Source organism: Amblyomma mixtum, chromosome 10 (assembly GCF_055824585.1).
Source record: "Amblyomma mixtum isolate Tamu chromosome 10, ASM5582458v1, whole genome shotgun sequence".
In the NCBI taxonomy this organism is placed as follows: Eukaryota; Metazoa; Arthropoda; class Arachnida; order Ixodida; family Ixodidae; genus Amblyomma; species Amblyomma mixtum.
This window is the reverse complement of record NC_143021.1, coordinates 178,387,916-178,406,233: the sequence shown is the minus strand read 5'-3', so window position 1 is coordinate 178,406,233 and position 18,318 is coordinate 178,387,916. Positions and strand designations below refer to the sequence as shown.

At 48.4% G+C, this 18,318-nt stretch overlaps 1 protein-coding gene across 6 annotated transcripts in view; it reads left to right on the top strand.

Annotated features, from left to right (window-relative positions):
• LOC149327865 (uncharacterized) overlaps positions 1-18,318 on the top strand; it is a 465,648-nt gene that overhangs the window by 364,040 nt on the left and 83,290 nt on the right. The gene's annotated exons all lie outside the window — the stretch shown is intronic.

Here is an 18,318-nt window from a genome sequence, read left to right as displayed (position 1 = left end):
TCCTAGAAGCCTGTGGACGTCGCGTTTTTTATCACGTTCTACCGCTACCAGGAGCTATGTACTTGTAAGGAAGCCGCGCTTCTTTCTCTAGTTTCAGCAGCTACGTTTCTCTACGTTTCTAGTTTCAGCAGATATTTCTAGTTGACCTCTCAGGAGATAACGCCTTATCAGGATTACTTCAAAAGTTTGCTAATATAACTCGCTTTACAGGACGAGAGACTTGAATCGCAGGACTACGTCTCGAAACTTCCGGTGGTTGAATAGCCTGTGCTGAACCCTGGCTTCAATTACTTAAGCTTTTCACGAAAATGTGAAATGCATATTGTAACATAGTTATCCAGTATCCAGTACTTGTGCGTATGGACGGGTGTTAGTCGATTACACCCTACAGTGCCCTTAGAAACTTCCTTCCCAGTCGCTAGAAGCACGCCCTATCTGATTGCTTCCCGGAAAAGGACGTCCTCGCCAGCCGAGGCTGGCTTGCATAGATTGCATGAGAAATCAATGCATAAGACATGCCAGTTTAGAGCCCTCTGCGATGTGCATTACGCATTTTATGGCGTGCGTTGTATGCAGTGGTTACTTCTGTGTTTTAGTTGCAGATAGCCTTTCTTGTAGCCTTGTGCTTTTGTTCACATTTTTCCTTCGTCAACTTTCATCGACTCTTTGCAACTAGCTGCCCGCTTCACTTAGTGGAGTATTCGGCTTTACGTCGATTACGCAAGCGGCACGTCACGCTTGTTCACGATGGACATAAAGCAAATCAATAGAAAATCATCAGTGCTTCACTGAATGCAGCCGTCTGTATGCTACTCGTATCTGTATTGTGACTTAGCATCTTAGATATAAATTTCAACCATAGATGACCCGGAGAGACTAGCACGTGCATGACCTCTGCTTTCTCATTGCACGGAGTTTTAGTCAACTTAGAAAACTAAGCATCACCGCTGGATGGAAGTTAACTGGAGTACCGGTAGCCAGTCACGAAGCATGAGCATGACTCCGATATATATGCACGGTACCAATGTTCGTGACGTCACAGGCTGGAGATCCCTCGTGGGCTCCCCAGCGCGGGTAAAGTTAGTTCGTCGGAAACACAGTATGGTTACAAAACGTGGTGGTTGGTTAGTCTACACGCGTCCATGCTGCTTGCACGGAGTTAATTTTCTTTGCGGATTTCAGCCGGCGCGTTTCACCACAGAAGCAGCGAACGCCAGCGCGCCAACTTGTTGCTTGTAGTTCGGATTCCCACTTTGAGAGGGGGGGGGGGGGGGGGGGGGGGTCAGGTAACGCCCCCTGGCGTGATATGCCTCTTCCGGAACCAAAATGGCGCCCTTCACCGTCATCTCTTCATTGATTGGCACCAAAACGAATCGCTTCCAAGCACCGTTGAACTTCTCTGTTCTTTGCCTGCGATTTTTTGTTTTTTTAGGTGCTCTCGTCGCCGACCGAGTGCTGTATCTTGCTGGTGGTTTCGCTTGACTGCCGGCAATATAGGTTCGCTTGGTGTACTTGGAACGGTAGCTGCGTTCTTTAGGGAGGTTCGAATGCGGCAACAAAATGCGCTAGTCTATTGCTCTATGCATATATAGCAGGTTAGCGAAACCTTTTGCAGTATGCATAAATGGGCTTTACCGCTGTTTAAACGACTGACAGACGTTTTTTGATGGCCTGTTGGTCGTTTGCAAAGCGCGGTTTTATACATTGAATCAACACCACACCGGCGCCTGACAGCCTGTCGTATACTCATCTAGTAAGGTCGGACGAGGTTTCTGATCTTAATGTCTTGGATTTCATTTCGTCCTCTACTTAATATACCAGTTCAGTGTACTCGATACACGCTTTATTATATGTTTGCTTTTTTGTGCTGGTTTTCGTGATCTACCCTTGAACCGCTTCCATCCGCATTTACCGTACTTGAAACTCAGACGAGTGAAAACACTTCGCTAACGAGCACCGCTTGACATTTGAGCAGGTTGATTTGTTTTCAAACGCGTGACCTGAGAGTCCTCTTGTCCTGTTGCGCCTCCATCCGCTTCGATCTACAGTGGAAAATGTACACCGCGCTAAAATTTACGAGTGAAGCTCAGGGCGGTTATGTTCGGATCGTTTATTTGTTCCTCTGCGGACAAACAGGTGTGCATTTGTCATTATCTGGTTTCCCCGCCCTCTCCCCTTCTTCTCTCGCCCTTTCAAAGGCCGTAAGCAAGGTGCTGCGGGGCGATGGAATGCGCCTCCGAAAGCGGACGTGGTAAATGATTAACCTGGCAGTTGCTCCGCCTTTTTGCTGGAGCCAGGTACTTGTGCTTCGCTCGTTTAATGTTTCTACTCTCAGTTCCGAGTATCTACGAAGCCTTACTTTATTTGTCATTATCATCATCAGTAGCAGCCCGACTACCTCCACTGCAGGACAGACTCCCATATCCCTCCAATTAACCCTGTCCTGTGCCAGCTTTAACAAACTTCCTAGTTTCCTAATTTTATCTTTAGTTCACCTTAGGTCACTTATTTTACCCTATTAAACCTTCCCAAATAGCACAAGTAATCGGCTTAATATAGGAAATAGTTTCACTCTGGCCCTTTGTAAGCCTGTCCTTTGCCAATACACTTCCGATATTGGGCCGATTAGCTAGCTGTGCTGTTTGGGTTCTGCCGGCCGTCCTGGCGCGCGGCTTCCATGAGTAGCTACTGCAAATTAGGTGTAGCTTGACGACCTATTCGAGCCGACTACGGTGATACCTGTGCACCTCACGCACAATTGAAGGCACTGGCAGCTACAACGTGTTCTTTGCCTGCCAACTGCGGCTGTTACAGCTATAGCTGGGAAAGTAGTTGCCAGACGCGAAATGGTAAACTAGGCCAGTTATCGCTTGCGCGATTCGTAACTGGAGCGCTTCCCACGACACCGGCATTGGTGCCGACTGGCTGAACCAAATCCTTACAAAAATTTCTGTAGACATTCTATATGCAGTTTTGACTTCTGTCTATAGGCTTTCTATAGACATATCCTATAGACTAGTCTGTAGGCAATACATATCCTGTAGGCAGACTAGAGACAATCTATAGATTTATGGCCATACAGCTTTAGTAGACTTTTGTTCAATGACAGTCTATAGACTGTGAATAGACAAAAGGAAATATCTATAGGTAGGCAATAGAGTCTAGAAAAAGTCTATAGACAGTCTATAGACCATTTTTTGTAAGGGAAGAGCCTCCAGTGGGGTTAGTGAGCATTAAGTACCGTGGTGCGCCATTGGTTTGAATTGTGGTAATTGTGGTCGGCGTTGTACTTAGTTCGGGAACTCTGTTTCCGGGGAGCTTGAGCGTTCGCTCTGGTGCTGTCTGAACTGAAGTAAGCGAATGCTCCTAGCTGTTCAGCTGATGGTGCCTTTGGAGCCGAGCTTCATTTCGAAGACCCGGGGAAAACTTGATTCCTTTGTGCAGAGGCGATTCTCGACCGGCCCTAGCTGCTGAATTGTCCTAGATTTCACGAGGCGTTGCTTAATGCACTCACTTAATAAATGACTACACAAACCAGCACTTGATATCGTTGAAACTTAGAAGCTTGGTACAATCAAGTTTGCGGGGATACGGGGGCCGCAACTGGCAAAGGACAGGATTAATTGGAGAGACATGGGAGAGGGCTTCGCCCTGCAGTGGGCGTAGTCAAGCTGATGATGATGATGATGATGACAATCAAGTCTTGTGTGCTGAAGCTTTTAGCGCCTTTACTTATTACTTTTTTAAATTTTTTATTTGGCGTGTTGTTTCGAAAGCTTTCTTGGGGCCGCCTGTTCTACGTCTAGCTTCATTGAAGACGTCTTACGAAATGTGAATACATTCTTAGAGCATTTTAATGAAACCCCAGGAACCACAATTATGAAACTTCTTTTCCGTATGTATATAGGATTTTCACATGGCCGGCCGGCGTACTTCGCTGACAAACCACGATAGTGAATTAGCCGGCCATATAGCCTTATCCGTGATGAGATATGAAAATTTGGTTTTTGGAACAAGGAAGTCGTCAGTATACATAACTAATACATAACTAAGCACTAGGAGAGGCGCTTGCCGTCATGACGGCCTCAGCAAAAAGGTTAGACTCAGTACCTTGCTAGGAGTGTAGTGAGTTGCTACCATGTATAATATATACAGTCCTCATTATTTATGCGCGCAATGTCATCGCTATTTATTTCTCCCTTTAAGCAAACTTTGCCCTCTCAGCTGCCGAGTGCTGCAGTAAAGCATCTTAGTAAACGTCTTCATATCCGCATGAGCGGTTTCAGTCCTTAATTGCGCTGTGATTTTACCGCATTTAAACACAACACCGACCCGCGTATTATCTCTTTGGCCGAGTCTACCAACCGGTTCACAGCTCAGCAATATACGAGCCGACTGCAACGATCTCCGCTCGGAAGGCCGTCTCCTTCTTTCTTCGGTGGTTATGGCGGGTTCCCTCTCGAGAAAAGGCAATGCTTTAATTAACGCCTCGGTCAAATATTGACACAGCCATTCCGAGACTTGAGTTAAGACAGTGAAATGCGAAGCAACTTAGTCTTACTAGATAAAACGAGTCCTCACATCGGAGCAGGACACAAAGGTCTTGAGCTCGTTGGGCGCAGATGGGAGACCCGTTAGCGTTTGTTTGCGCCGGGCGCTAGTGAAGGTAGCGATAAGGAGATAGAACGAAGAAAGCGAGGACACGAAAGAGGGCAGCCGCAGCAGTCGGCGCGGAATAAAGATAGAACAACGTGCCCTCGTGTTTGTGCGAGCAACTCTGGAAGGGGACGAAGGTTGCAGCCGCTGTTGTTTACGCCGTATACAGGGCCTATAAATTATTCCTGATGTGATGGCAGTTTACTCTCCTGTAGAAACGACAGTGCAGGTCACAAGCACCAAGGGTCTAGCTGGGCTCGTGTATATCATTAAGCCTTGTTGCAAAAACGAGCGGCGTTGTAAAGCCCTTTTTATCCGAGTATAAGTCGAGCCTAAAGTGGCCAGCTTGAAATCGTGTCGGACTGCACACTATACAGGTGTATGCAGCACCGCTGGCTGGCGTGAAAGAATAGGGCTCGGCTGCAAACCGTCGTGCCTCGGGTGTGGCGACAACAGAGAGTCGCCGGAGTCGCGTTATGCCTAGCTGTGATTGACGCACGGATTAGCTAGAAAGCCGAGTGGTCTTTCCGTTCCCGTTTCTTCTTTACCGCGAATCCTCTGTTACGGCGGTGCATTTGGGGCAGCTTTCCGTACACTCTCAGTGTTCTCGCGATTGCGTGCACAGGGTAGGGTCACCCGAACACAAAAGTGCAGGATTGGTGCACACCGGTGGTGCGCGGAGTCGGTCACCCGATTACGCGTGACGAGCTACCAGCGGCTGCACCAAAGTCGCAATCATGCACGTGCACTGGTGTTAGAGACTTGGAGGACTGGAGCGGTGCCTTCAGGATAAGTGAAAAGATGTGTTCCTGTTAAGTATGTACGTGCCTGTACGTAATTTTGGTTTCTGTTTGTCTTAGAGCTATGCGTGGAGAGGGGCAGAAAACAGTTGTGGTCACCCGATGTTTGCGTACGCTGCTGTCTTCCCAGGACGTCGCTAAAATCGCCAATTCCCTGGAAGATTCTACACCTGGAAAGGCCTTCTACGTCTTTGCAGTTTCTTTTCTTTATTTTTACCGCTGTCGGCTTTGCCGGCAGAGTACCTTTAATTCATTTTCCTTACTTTAAACCTCTGGGAAATCCAAATATATCTAACAGTATGCTTTTTAAACATTGCCGCCGGTCAGCTGCTAGACATATGCGGGTTTTCGTGCAATGGTTGCTCGTTGTTACTTGGAGCCTCAGTGAGCTACACGTCATTCGGTTACGCTAACAAAGCGTCTTAGATCATTCTCTGCACCAGCCGCGCAGTGTTACCGCTGCCATGAGCGTATAATCGCGTATGCGCAGCTCAGGGCCGGCATAAACGACACAAGCGAACAAAACACTATTGTTGACTCCAAACTTTTTACTCCGTAAACGTTTTACAAGCTTTGTGTTAGAAAATTGCAAAATCGCATTTAAGGGGGAGATATTTTCCTGTAAATTTAATCGATTCTCAACATTGGCATTCTTTCAAGTTTGAACGGTGTACGCACAGAAGGAAGTCTCCCGCCGACTATGAGGGTAGAGGAATCAATCAATCAATCAATCAATCAATCAGTCAGTCAGAACCTGTGGAGTTGCGAACCACAGGGGACGAGTGCGTCCCCACAAACCATATAATACCGTGAGCTTATCGCCTGACTGTTCCGGTTCGTATTGTGTGCAAAAAAACTTTTTTAATCTGCGCTGTACGTTGTCGCTATACGGTGGATGGCAAATGGCAAGCGCGATGTCTCGCTGTGAGGTAGATTTGTTTCGTCTGGCCGCAACCGAATCGGAGTGGGATGAAGAGGGAAGAACGGAGGGGAGGGGGGGATGCGGATCGAACCGCTTCAGCTTGAGCATGCCCGTGTTATATGCTCGTCTTTATCCGGAAATACTGCTCGGAACGCTCGGAACGACACAGTGGTTAGCAGCCGCAACAATGGTGGCACAAAAGGATTGGGATACGCGCGTCCGTAACGCCCGCTTCTTCGTCGCAGTACGTCATTCCAAGCAACAATAAAAACAACAGCAAAAAAAGCACCGTTATGCATTGCCCGATTCCTGGAAATTTATACTCGTTCTGCATAGCATATGCTCCGGGCGGGCACAATGCATCCTTGTACATGGGACTCGCAAGGTCGCGGCAACCCAAGCTCGAGCTTCGGCGTCGTCACCTTATTCGCGCCGCGTATTCTTTTTTGCCTTCGGCTCGCTTTTGTTTTATTTTTTTTTTGTCCCATCATTCGCCGAGCGCTCCGCACTTGCCGAGGAGGCTCCAGACGTGCACTTGCTTGTTATTGTTGGCTGCGTTCACTTCGTCGTCTCCGCTCCAGACGTGCATGCATGCGCCCTCTCCAACTGCGCTCGCTTTGCTAGACGGCGCAGGAGCGAGATCTGTCTAGACGCCCTTTTTCGTTGAAAGAAAAGGAGAAAAAAGAACTAAGAAGGAAGAAAGGAGGGCGTTTGAGTTATAGTGTGATTCAATGTATTGCTCATATTGTTCGCACGCAGCCTCGTCTCTCGCGTTGTGTCTTTCGAAGGCGTTTCTCGGTGGCAGCGGTCTTGCCGTGTCTCGCCTTTGGGATTTGAGGTGTAATTGCGGGTTGCGTCAGGGTTCGCTTTATTGCGGCTAGACGGCAATGCAGAGCGAGATATGAGTGACAGTGCGAGAGCCTTGCGAGTTGACACCGGTAACTGGAAGAATGCCTGGTGTCATTTGCGCTCGTGTGGCGTTTAATCTCTGCCGCTCTAATTGCAAGTTTAACATCGTTATAAAGAAGCTTAAGGGGTCTGGCGACTACTTCGTTATATCCGTAGCTTCGTTATAGCCCGTCTTGACCGACTTTCCCAGGGGAATCGTCATTTCTTGGTTATTTTCTATTATTTCATTGTAACCAGTTTCGCTATAACTAGGTTCGACTGTATATGAAAAAAAAAAACAACTTGAGAAACCCTGCCACCTGTCCTGTAAGCACATGTATTCTCAATTGCTGGCAGCTAGCTTGCTGTTCACACTTCTCGAACTTTTTTTTATTTTCGTTCTTTAAAATTAATCCTTTACGGGCTACGTATTCGCCGTAACTATACTTTGTTAAAAAAAACGTAGAAAATGTCACGTGCGAAGTCATTTATTTCAGTCGAGCTGTTTTTCCAAGCATCCTGTTCGTTCCTCGAGGTTGTCAATCTTTCCTGATTGGTCGCATCTCAAGTATTCTGACTCCGTGGTTACGGTGTTCGGCTGCTTACCACAAGAAAGTGAGATCAAATCCCAGCCGCGTTTTGATGGAGGCTAAGTTTCAAAAGACGGCCGTGTGTTGAGCGACGTCGGTGGGCGTAAAAGAATCCCTGGCGGTTGAAATTATTCCGTAGCCCTCCACTACGGCACCTCTTTCTCTCTCTTATTCCTTCTTTCACTGCCTCCTTCATTCTTTTCCCACGTGGCGGTTGAGGTGTGCGTCGTGTGCAAAGACAGTCCTGCTCCCGCGCTTTCCTCATAACCAATTAATTACAAGTAACAAGACGGCGAATGATCTATACCTGCTGTACGGAGGGTTTAAAAAAATAAAAGAAAAGCATTAAGAAAAACCAGGAAGTTCTCTTCTTTTCTCCGTTCCTGACCCGAAAATATACCGCCTGGCAGGGGCACGTATCGCGCCACCGTAATTGCGAATCAAGGCGGCAAACCACGGCACGTCGGCCTCGCGGTGGGCGTTAAGTGCTACCTGCCGCCCGCGCGGAAGACATGGGTGTCCGGTAGATGGCCATAATGGCTTCCACGGGAGACAGCTCGCTTTGTAAACAATCGAGCATTTTTCTCATTCTCTCTCTGTCTCTGTCCAGCCCGTCAAGTGTTCTGTCGCGACTTCGCGTCTCTCACGAGAAATGGCTCTAAAACTGTGTTGTTGTTGCCAGCGGTGGCCTTGCTTGAAATTCCAAGTTCCAAGGAAAAATTGTGTTTGCATTTAAAGCTCCAAGTGTTGTATGGGGTTGTGTTTGACGCTCTAGCCTGTGTGTAGGTGACCTTGTCTCGGTGATAAAATCGCGCATTTTGATCAGGCTGTCGCGAGAACTGGAAGCCTAGACACAAGCCTCGGTTCACAGTGAGCTCTCATTGGCTGCATTCTCGGTTTATATTTCCGTGACTTTCTTGCCTTTAATGGCGACTAACTGCGACCAGTAGCTTCGTAAAACTATGGGCTTTGTAGGGGGAAAGGGGAGCGTCGGTGTATAGAGCGCAAGGCTATAGGAGGACGCTCTGGAAACATCTTAAGTGCGGATAAAAAGAAATTACGCAGCACGTAATCTTTTTTTTTCCCTTTCGTGCTGCCCCTAGTGGCACACATAACGAGGAAGTAATAAGCTGAGCCATTTTTTTCGGCGGCTGCCACAATTCTTCGGGAGAGGGCTTATTGTTGGCGTGTAGCACTAGTCACTATTATGATCACTATCGCCATTTTACTATCACTATTTCTTATGACTGTTTCTTCGCTTGTTGTCGTTGGCCTTCATTCTGCTACCTGTCTGCAGACTGAATCTGGGAACGTTAATTTCAGTTTTATACACCGATGTACGGTAGACCCGGGTAGTCGGGTTTTACTGCTGGCATGGCTAACACAATCTAGCCCAAATTGACGTTCTTCTAAACCATCTATCGTTTGTTACGCGTGACCACAAGGTCGCGGAAAACCACCGCTCCGCCGTGAGTCTCTTCGACAGCGTCAGGCACTTCTACGAAGCTTACGAGATGCCCGTAGCTCGCACCCCACCGAAGGCGCCTTGACGACGTTCTGCCAGAACAAGGAGGCAGCGTCGGCAAACGGTGCCAACAAGCGGGCCAGTACACTGGGCCGGTCTTTCTCGGGGGCACAGCTTTGGCTTTTAACCCTCGCTCGCGGTCACACGTGCCATCCTTCCCGCCAATGAGGGGCGGCGAAACGTCGGCCTTGCCAGTCCTCCGGTCCCTCCCGTCCAGCCAGTGGCGAGGCGACAGATGGGAGGGAAGAAAGAAGCCGAAAGAGATAGAAAGAAGGCAAACGACGACGCCCCAATGCGGAAACTATATCACTCGTTGCCGCCGCAGCCGCCGGCTTTGTAACTCGGTCGCGCTGGCTGGCGAGCGATGCTCGAGGGTACACGGTGGGCTAAAAGAATCGCGCGCTGCTGGAAAGATTGAAGAGATATTTAGAGAGATAGATATATACAGGGAGAGGGGAAACAGATAGAGGTCCCGAAGCGGGCCTCCCACATCTCTCTATCTCTCGTGCCCTTTCCACCTCTCTGCGGAGCTCGCGCGCGCGCGATGTAAGATGGCGTCATCGCCTACACACAGGCCGCGTGACGTCAAAGGAGTCCCGTTTCGGATTGGAAGAGGGAGGGTGGCGCGCTGCGGGTGTGAGGAGGAGGAGGAGGGAGAGGAGAGAGAGAGCATTGAGCCGAGCCGGGCGAGCAGCAGGCGCACACGCGTGGAGGAAATACGCTGGCTGAGAGAGGGCCGCCAGAGTCGGCACGTGTAGGGGCACTGGGACGGCTTCGCCACATAGCACTGGTGCTGTGCGGAGATGCGCATTGTGATTGTTCAGGCTCCTCAAACACCGTGTAGTACGTTATTATGCACGTCTGTCTTTCGTGGTGTTTAAAAAAAAAAAAAAAGAAACGCACCAAGTCTGCAGCCTAAGCCCCAGTTGGAAGACAGGGGGTTCAAACTGTAGTCCCACGCAGTCACCATTCAACAAATATGCACCAATACGGGCGCTCTGAGCAATCTTACAAGTTAGTTGCTTTGTCTAAATAAGCTTTTCCTAGCAGCGTCAAAAACTAATGCCATGTTTCTCACGCTGTACCATTAGATTATTTGCGATGTTTATTTAAATACGTGTTCTATCGCCTATGTGATTACTTAAATTTGCGTCGTTAGACATTCGGCTGAAAGCATAGAGGACGCATACGCGAACCGTGCAGAAAGGTAATTGAAGCAGCGCTGTTAAACGTGCAAAAAAAAGTTGCGAAAAAAATGTATGTGCGTTGACCGGAGCAGCCGGGCTTTGAAAATACGTTTTGATTAATCGCTGACTAATCTGACTATTGCCAAGGCCCGGAAAAAATATTGGCTATAGTTGTTTGCAACTTAGTTGCTTCGTTTTGCTGTGCCCTAATAACGCTTGCATCACACTGAAGCGCACAGACTTGAGGACCTGCATTCTTGGCGCCAGAGGGGGAGGGCAAATAATCAAAACGAGGAGAAGTTATTTCTTCTTAGCACTATTACCTAGCTGTTTCTCGGTATCGAACCTCGCCGGGTGTCGATAGTTAGAACCCGTTGTTTTTCGTAATCTCCAGTGTAAACTACAAACGGCGCTAGTAACCGCTTGAGACGCAGTCACCAGCACCGGTGTATTCCCTTGCTTGGTCTTTTTTTTTTTTTCGGCGCATTATGTTGTTTTAAAAACTGAGCGTTTCAAGTTGGGAAGACTGGGAGGTCGTGCTCTCGTCTCTGGACCCGACATCGCAGCTTGCTGCGGTACTTCGGGGTGCCGACGTCATGAACAAACACCATATGAACGTTTCGACGTAGAGTGGGACCGTGCGGTAATCCAGGGACCCAAGGGGGGTCTAATCACACTTGCCTCAATAAAGTCTCTCTCTCTCTCTCTCTCTCTCTCTCTCTCTCTCGAGATCAACGCAATAAGAATTCCGTCCTTCTTTGACAAAACGAATGGAAATGAGTATGCCGTTGTCACCAAGCAGATAGAGATGACATTAGTACAACGAGAATGATGGAAGAAGAACATCGTAGCACTTTGAACGTAATGCCTCTGTAGTCTGAGCAATATATGTATTCTACGAACTTCGAAAAATGCCGAGCACGTCATATTCTTAGCGGCGTACTCGAAATATCACATTCCCAGACGCTAACTATACTTTCATTTACTATTTATCTAACGTGCACTGTGGGTACAATCAGCAAACGCGTCACTCCTCCTTGTCTAGTCTCGCGTTAACTGATTCGAATTCCTGAAATCCGAAACGATTGTCTTGTTTTGCTTGTTGTTCTTTTTCCGCGTGGCATCCACATGATCAGAGTCCTTGTTCATCGTGCGTCAAGCCTGGATCGAACTTGTTTTTTTATTTATTTAAATGATATTCGTCTCAGGAGCCGCGTGAATGAAAGGGCATTTCGGTACACCGCTCTGAGCCTACGCTACCCTTAAGGGCGACGCCATCCAGCAAAAATTTCAAAAGAAATATGACGCACGGAGCTTGTCTGGAGCTCCCAGACGGTCGCGCCGACTCTGCACAAATGCGCCGCAGAAAAATTCAATGCCCGAGAAAAAAGAAATCGCTATATAAAAAAAAATGCCGCAAGCAGAAGCGAATGTTTCGAGAAGTAGATCCCGGCATCTTAGTCTTTGTACCCCACAGTGCGCAAACGAATAATAACGACGATAATAGTGGCAAAGAAAAAAAAAATCGAACATGTCTAGCAACACGTCTGCGCTTGGATAGTGCGTCGTTGTACTCAGTCTGTTTTTTTTTTTTCTTTCTCTCTCTGTCTATCTTTGTCTTGCTTGTTTCGTTCGTTCCAGAGTATCTGCCGCGTTGCTGTCGCTTCGCCTTTGCGAGCCTTGAAGATTGTTGCTCGGCATAAATACACAACAACTCCAAGCCGAAGTAGAGCCGTCAAGAAACAAAGGAAAACTCTAGCGAACAAGCTGAAAGCGCTAAACAAAGCGTGTCAGAGACGGTCGTCCATCACGTCGTGAAGCTAGAGAGAGGGGGGGGGGGGGGGGACTAAAAAAGAGCTAAAGCTTCGGTTCTTGCCATTTTATTAGCATGTTTTAAAATCTTTTTGCCGGCTGGAGCGTCGGGGGAGGCTTATTGTGTCGCGGTCTCGACGATACACTGTAGCCGCTGGCTTGCTTGGCGGAATACGGGCGGCGACGTTTTCTTCGGTGAGTGACAACTCATTGTTGCGCGCAAGCGTACGTACAGTCTTGGTCAAAAGTCCCAAGGCCACAGTGTTCACCTTCAGCGGAATGAATGTCCCTAGAATGCTCCGCCTATCGGATCATTGAAGTCAAGTAGGAAGCTTCTCTACATCCAGAAGAAGCCGCCGCGGTGGCTCAGTGGTTACGGTGCTCGGCTGCTGACCCGAAAGACGCGGGTTCGATCCCGGCCGTGGCGGTTGAATTTCTTTGGAGGAGGAATTCTAGAGGCCCGTGTACTGTGCGATGATGTCAGTGCACGTTAAAGAACCCCAGGTGGTCGAAATTTCCGGAGCCCTCCACTACGGCCTCCCTCATAGCTTGAGTCGCTTTGGGACGTTAAACCCCAATAAACCGAACCAAACATCCAGAAGAAACCTTCTGCTGTAGCATTTCAAGGTAATTCGATCTTGAATAGTGCCGTAATGGCATTAATATGGGGCTGAAACGGAAAGCCTTTTGACCAAGACTGCGTGTGTGCTATACTATACGAACGCGCTCTCAGCCCCTGGTTCTTAACTTTTTCGCGCTCCGCGGGTCTTTCAAAACTCTTTGGGATCCACCGCGGAAACGCTGTAAGCTCTGTACCTTTGTCTTCTGGAAAGCGAAAACTCCGTGAAAAGTGATTCAGCGGCTTTGCTTACATGCGTTGGCTGGTGCTGAAAACTACACGCGAAGGTCTTCTCCAGAGCAAAGTACTTTGCTGCTCCCTCTTGGTTTTCTAAAATTGGTGGGGCCAAGAACAACTTTCTCAGCAGGTTTCGCCGTCGTTGCTGTCGAACGCCGTGACATCGTAATCGTCGTCGTATTTGGAATCACCATCGCCCGCTACGGGACAATGAGGGACTCTTTAATTACGTATCCAGCTGTTCTGCAGCGGGCGCAATCCGGGCATACCGCGACTGTGGTGGATGCTGATGGGTAACGTACTTCCATAGTTCAAATCCACTTCCGGAAGTGCCCCCAAATCCACTGAACGGACATTCTTCCCACTTCGTGGGCTCTGATCCTTACAAAATTTTTTTAGACCGTCTGTACACTGTCCTTAGACTTCAGTCTATAAAGTCTATACACTCTGTAGAAAAATCCTAGAGAACAGTCTATAGGCAATACAAATGCTATAGACGGTCTACAGATGATCTATAGATTTTGTTTATTGTTTATAGGGGGCTAACGTCCCAAAGCGACTCAGGCTATGAGGGGCGCCGTTTTCAAGAAGCTTTTCTTTCTATTTTCGTGACCAATCGTAACAAAGGTTTGGAAATGTACGAAACGTCGTTTTAAGGCGAGTGTGGGGCATGGAAGCTAGGCTATTTCTTTTTTTTATCGCCATTTTTGATTGGCCGAAGCGGTGTCCATGACCCCGTTATTGCTACAAGGCCTGTTATGCGCTTAGTGAAACCGCGCGAAAGGAATCCATGTTGTGTACAGGCCCTGGCGTCAGCAATTAAGGACCGAGAAAATGTGACGCTTCTATTCGAACCTTGCTTCGCTTTTAATCTTTTCAAATATTCGCCCTTGGCTGAAGTGACGTCATTTGTGCCAGTTATCGCCAGCATCTCCTCATCAGCGCATTGGGCGATAAGAACAATAAGATCCAACGATAACTACGGCCTGGCTCGTGATTACTGAGACACCGTCCAAGAAGGCGCCGTTTCTTTTATTGTGAAACGCTGCTTTAAGCCATAAATGTGACATCGTGTGGAAGCCCATTGGAACCGTAGGCGCACAATAGAGGAAATGACAGCGAAATTTCTACATCAAGGCATATGACAGATACTCGAGCAGGAGCGAATAAGCGTGTAATTAATAACTGACGCGGAAACTGCGCTGACGAAGTTGTTGCTGCAGCTGCTTCGGAAAAACGCTTGATTTCGACCAAGCGAGTGTCAGTACTTGTACAGCCTTCGTCAGATGTTTAGAGCCCAGGCCGATCTACTTCTTAGGGTTGCAAGTAGGGCTCTTGTATGACCACTGAAGTCCTAACCTTTGGACGGGTGAGGGCGAAAGTTTCTCTCCCCTTCCAGACATTTGGAACGCGGGGTGTGTATAACGGGCCACCCTGCATGGCCCAGATACAAGCTTCCCTGGACTGTAAACTTTTGACAAAGACTGTATACGTGAGTGCACGCGCGCACAGCCGTGCCACTGTCCCAGAAGTTACGTACGCTCTAAGCATAAAGGAGTAAAAATGGAATAAAGTTGTCTTCTAGCGTACACCCTTTAAAAAGGGAGCGTGCTAGGGGACAGCTTACTCCCTTTTTTACACCCATATAGGTGCATTAAGGGAGTAATTACTCATTGACATTCACCGAAGCGCAGTCATACGGCTACATAGGAAAGCTATAAAGCTTTCCCATAAACTGCGCAGTTAAAGTGATCCGGGGTTCGAACCCGGGACCACCGCTTCACCTGAGCAGTCGCTGTACCAACTGAGCTAACCGGGTGTCGGTGTATTCATGGTTAAGAGTGTATCCTCTTCCAGCGTTCGCTACAAAATCCCAACGCGTCTCAGATGCCGTAGACATTGGATCTAGTCCGGAATGACCGGGCCATCGCCCGATCTCGACATTAAGCACGGCTTTTGCCTCCTTGCACACGTCGTCTCACCGTTTCCGTGGTTTCTAGGGGGAAACGGCCGACACAGCTATATGGGAGCGTTCCGTTGCTCTAGCTCTTCTTCTTCTGCCTTTGTGCAGTTAACCCTAAACCAAAAGTGCGAAGACAAGAACAAGCAGGGGCGAACGGCTTGGCATGTGTAGTCTCCAAATGCCGGCGAGATTGCATGCGTAGAAGAACGAGGCTGTCTGCTGGGATCTAAGACAGGCAGCAGACTTCGTCTGACCTAACCTCTCTTCTTTCTTTCTATCCTTCTGACTTTTTTTGTCATTTCGTTCTCGAGGCGCGCGCCATGCTCTCCTTGTTCTTTCTTTTCTTCTTCTTTCTTTTTCTTTCCCCGCCCGAACGGCGGCGAGGAAATGCTGCACGCAGTCGACGGCGTCACTCGGTCGCGAGGCTTAATTATTACGAAGCGAAGAAATGCAAAACGTTAAGGGCAACTTCTGTGCCCTTGGCTTGCCGCCGCTGCTATTGTTCATGCGGCGCTAATTTTCATCTCGAGTGTAGCGGTGCAGCTGTTAACGTTCCGCGATGCGAAGTGTTTGGGGAGACGTCGCCGCCACTTTGGCGCTGCTGCGTGGTGCTTCACCTGCTTCACGTGACTGCAGGTGAAGCAGCCGGTGTCTCCAGTCAACTTGCACCGTAATCACGCGTTTGTGCGCGTGTGAGCGCTCTGTCACTGATTGTCACACCTAATACGGGTGACGCTGGGTGTAACCGTGCTCTCGGATCCAGATACGGCTGAATTCCTTCGCGAACACCGTTAGTCCGGTTAAAGCCTCCTTCATATAGGCAACTGCAGAAAGGCTGACCTCTTCAAGGGTTCTCCGTTTATTCATCTTGAGGGTTAAGCGTGGTGCAGTTAGTTCCGTTTTACCCATCTTTTGGATTGCGCCATGGCTTACGCTGGAGATTGGCTTGGCTTAAAGCGCTCAGAACGGCAATAGGGGCTCGTTGGTTGTCCGTGGCGTTCGATTAAAGCGCTACCACTGAGACACTATGCACTACGAATAACGGGACCAAAACGAAGATCACTCTTTGGTAGCGCCCTGATCGAACAACTTAAGGCACTAATATGAAGTGAAACGCCACGCGGAAATCCACAAAACTGTTGGTATTTAAGATTGGTCCGCTACTCACATTGACTTACCTCAAGTTATCTTACGGGCGAAGGTTTCCGTGACTACGTCTCTGAACTACTAGTTGCCGTGCGTATAGTTTCCGCATCGCTTCTGTAAGCCTCGAGGAATGCGGACGTTATGGGCAGAAACTAGGCCGTCCGTCTAAGCTTTCGCTGTATACGGGACTAATGGTTACATGCGTCCGAGGACGCTTAGACGTTGTACACGCTGCCGCAGACGCGTATTGAAGGCAGGATCCATAAAGCCGTTGGTACGTATTCCTAGTATAGGGTCGGCCGCTTAGGTATATCTCATTGTACGTCCCGACTGACCAGTTGACTATCGTGATCGGTCAATGCCCGGTCACTGCACAGTAAAGAAGCGAACGCTTCAGGTGTAAGAGGCCTGAAACAGCTGCACCAGTCTATGGTCTAATGTTAATACACCGCATAATTAAGGACACAGTTCGCTTCTTTTTGTAAAATAACTCTCAGCCTACTTTTATTTTCCTTTTCGGATCATCGCTTGCCCTTGGCGTCATTATTTCAGATCCCCTGAATGAAGCAATCAATTTCGGGACGCCGTCCCATTATGTGAAATTCCAAATCCGTAACTTCGGGATATCGTTGATGCTTAGACTTGGGCTGTGAAGAGGCTCGCGATTATCACTGGCGGCTCATAGGTTCTCTCTGAACTTCTCGTGGGTGGCTGGCGGCCGGAAATGTTCGGAATGTGAAGAAGTGTACACGATTGTGCTTCGCTAGTTTTACAGTGTATACATTTGCTACTCGCGAAGGGCGTGCGACCAGCGGTGGCTTTCAACCAAGGTGCTGGTCGACAGTTCCGATGTTCACATACCAAGCGCGGCTTGCGGGTTCCTTTTCCGGATGGTCTTGTTAGGGAACGAGGGTTGTCGGTTTTTACTCTTGCCGGCAACGAGAAGCTTTCATTTCCGAGGTTCCGCTGATTAATTTAGCGCTTGGCAACTCGGAGACGCAAGGCTGGAAAGTCTAGCAGCGTTCTACCGCCCGGCAACTGTCGCTTTTCCACCGAGACTGTCACACAACCTCTGCGATTGGCTGGTGTGAACGCCACTTTACGGCTTATTCACTCGTAAATGGCAAAGACTGTGACGCGGAGATTCTCTTCCGGTAAAAAAGAAAAACTCTTCCGAAACTTTTTTTGTTTTCTGAGAACACTTCCTAATGTACAGACGCACTTTTTCTTTGTTAATCATGATCGCAGTGTCGTTTCATTGGTTACCATGACTATACTTCCTGTTTCTGCACCAGCCAGTCTTGCCGCGATCTTGCGCCACACAAACTTTGGGAATTTAGGCCCCCACATTCATGGAAATTATCATGCGTAGAGTACGCCACGTGATTGATTGATTAATTAATTGATTGATTGTTCGGCCCATGAACTCAGGCGAATGTCGACAGCCATTTCGACAATTGCCGATGAAGCGCGACGCCCGTTTTTCAAGAAAATCGCTTCAGATTTTCATTGTAACCGGAACTAATTGAAGTTGGTCTGTATTGATAGATTTCTGTGTTCTAACGACAAAGATAGTTTCACCGAAAACGAAGCTATTGTGAGCTAGAAAAGGGTAACTGAAATACGTGTGTCGCCACCCACCGGCCGTTTTCGGAAGCAAACTGTGGTGCGTCAAGCCAGAATTTCTTTCGCAAATCCCTGAGGTCGTAGGCCACACTGGCATTCACTTCAAAACCGCGATCACGGAGTATGGGCGTCGCCAGTTTGAATTGAGCGGCGGGAAAATTTTTAAATCCGATTTTCTCGGCTGTCAGTGCATTTTCCGCTGCCGGACAAAAATCAGCGTAGCCAGAAAGAATCACGGGATTGATTTTTGCAAACATCAAAAATTGGATGAAGTTAGCCTCAGTGTCCCTTCAAGAGCAGATAGTATTTGAGTAATGACGTCACAGCTTTTGGACGCTTCTTCAATG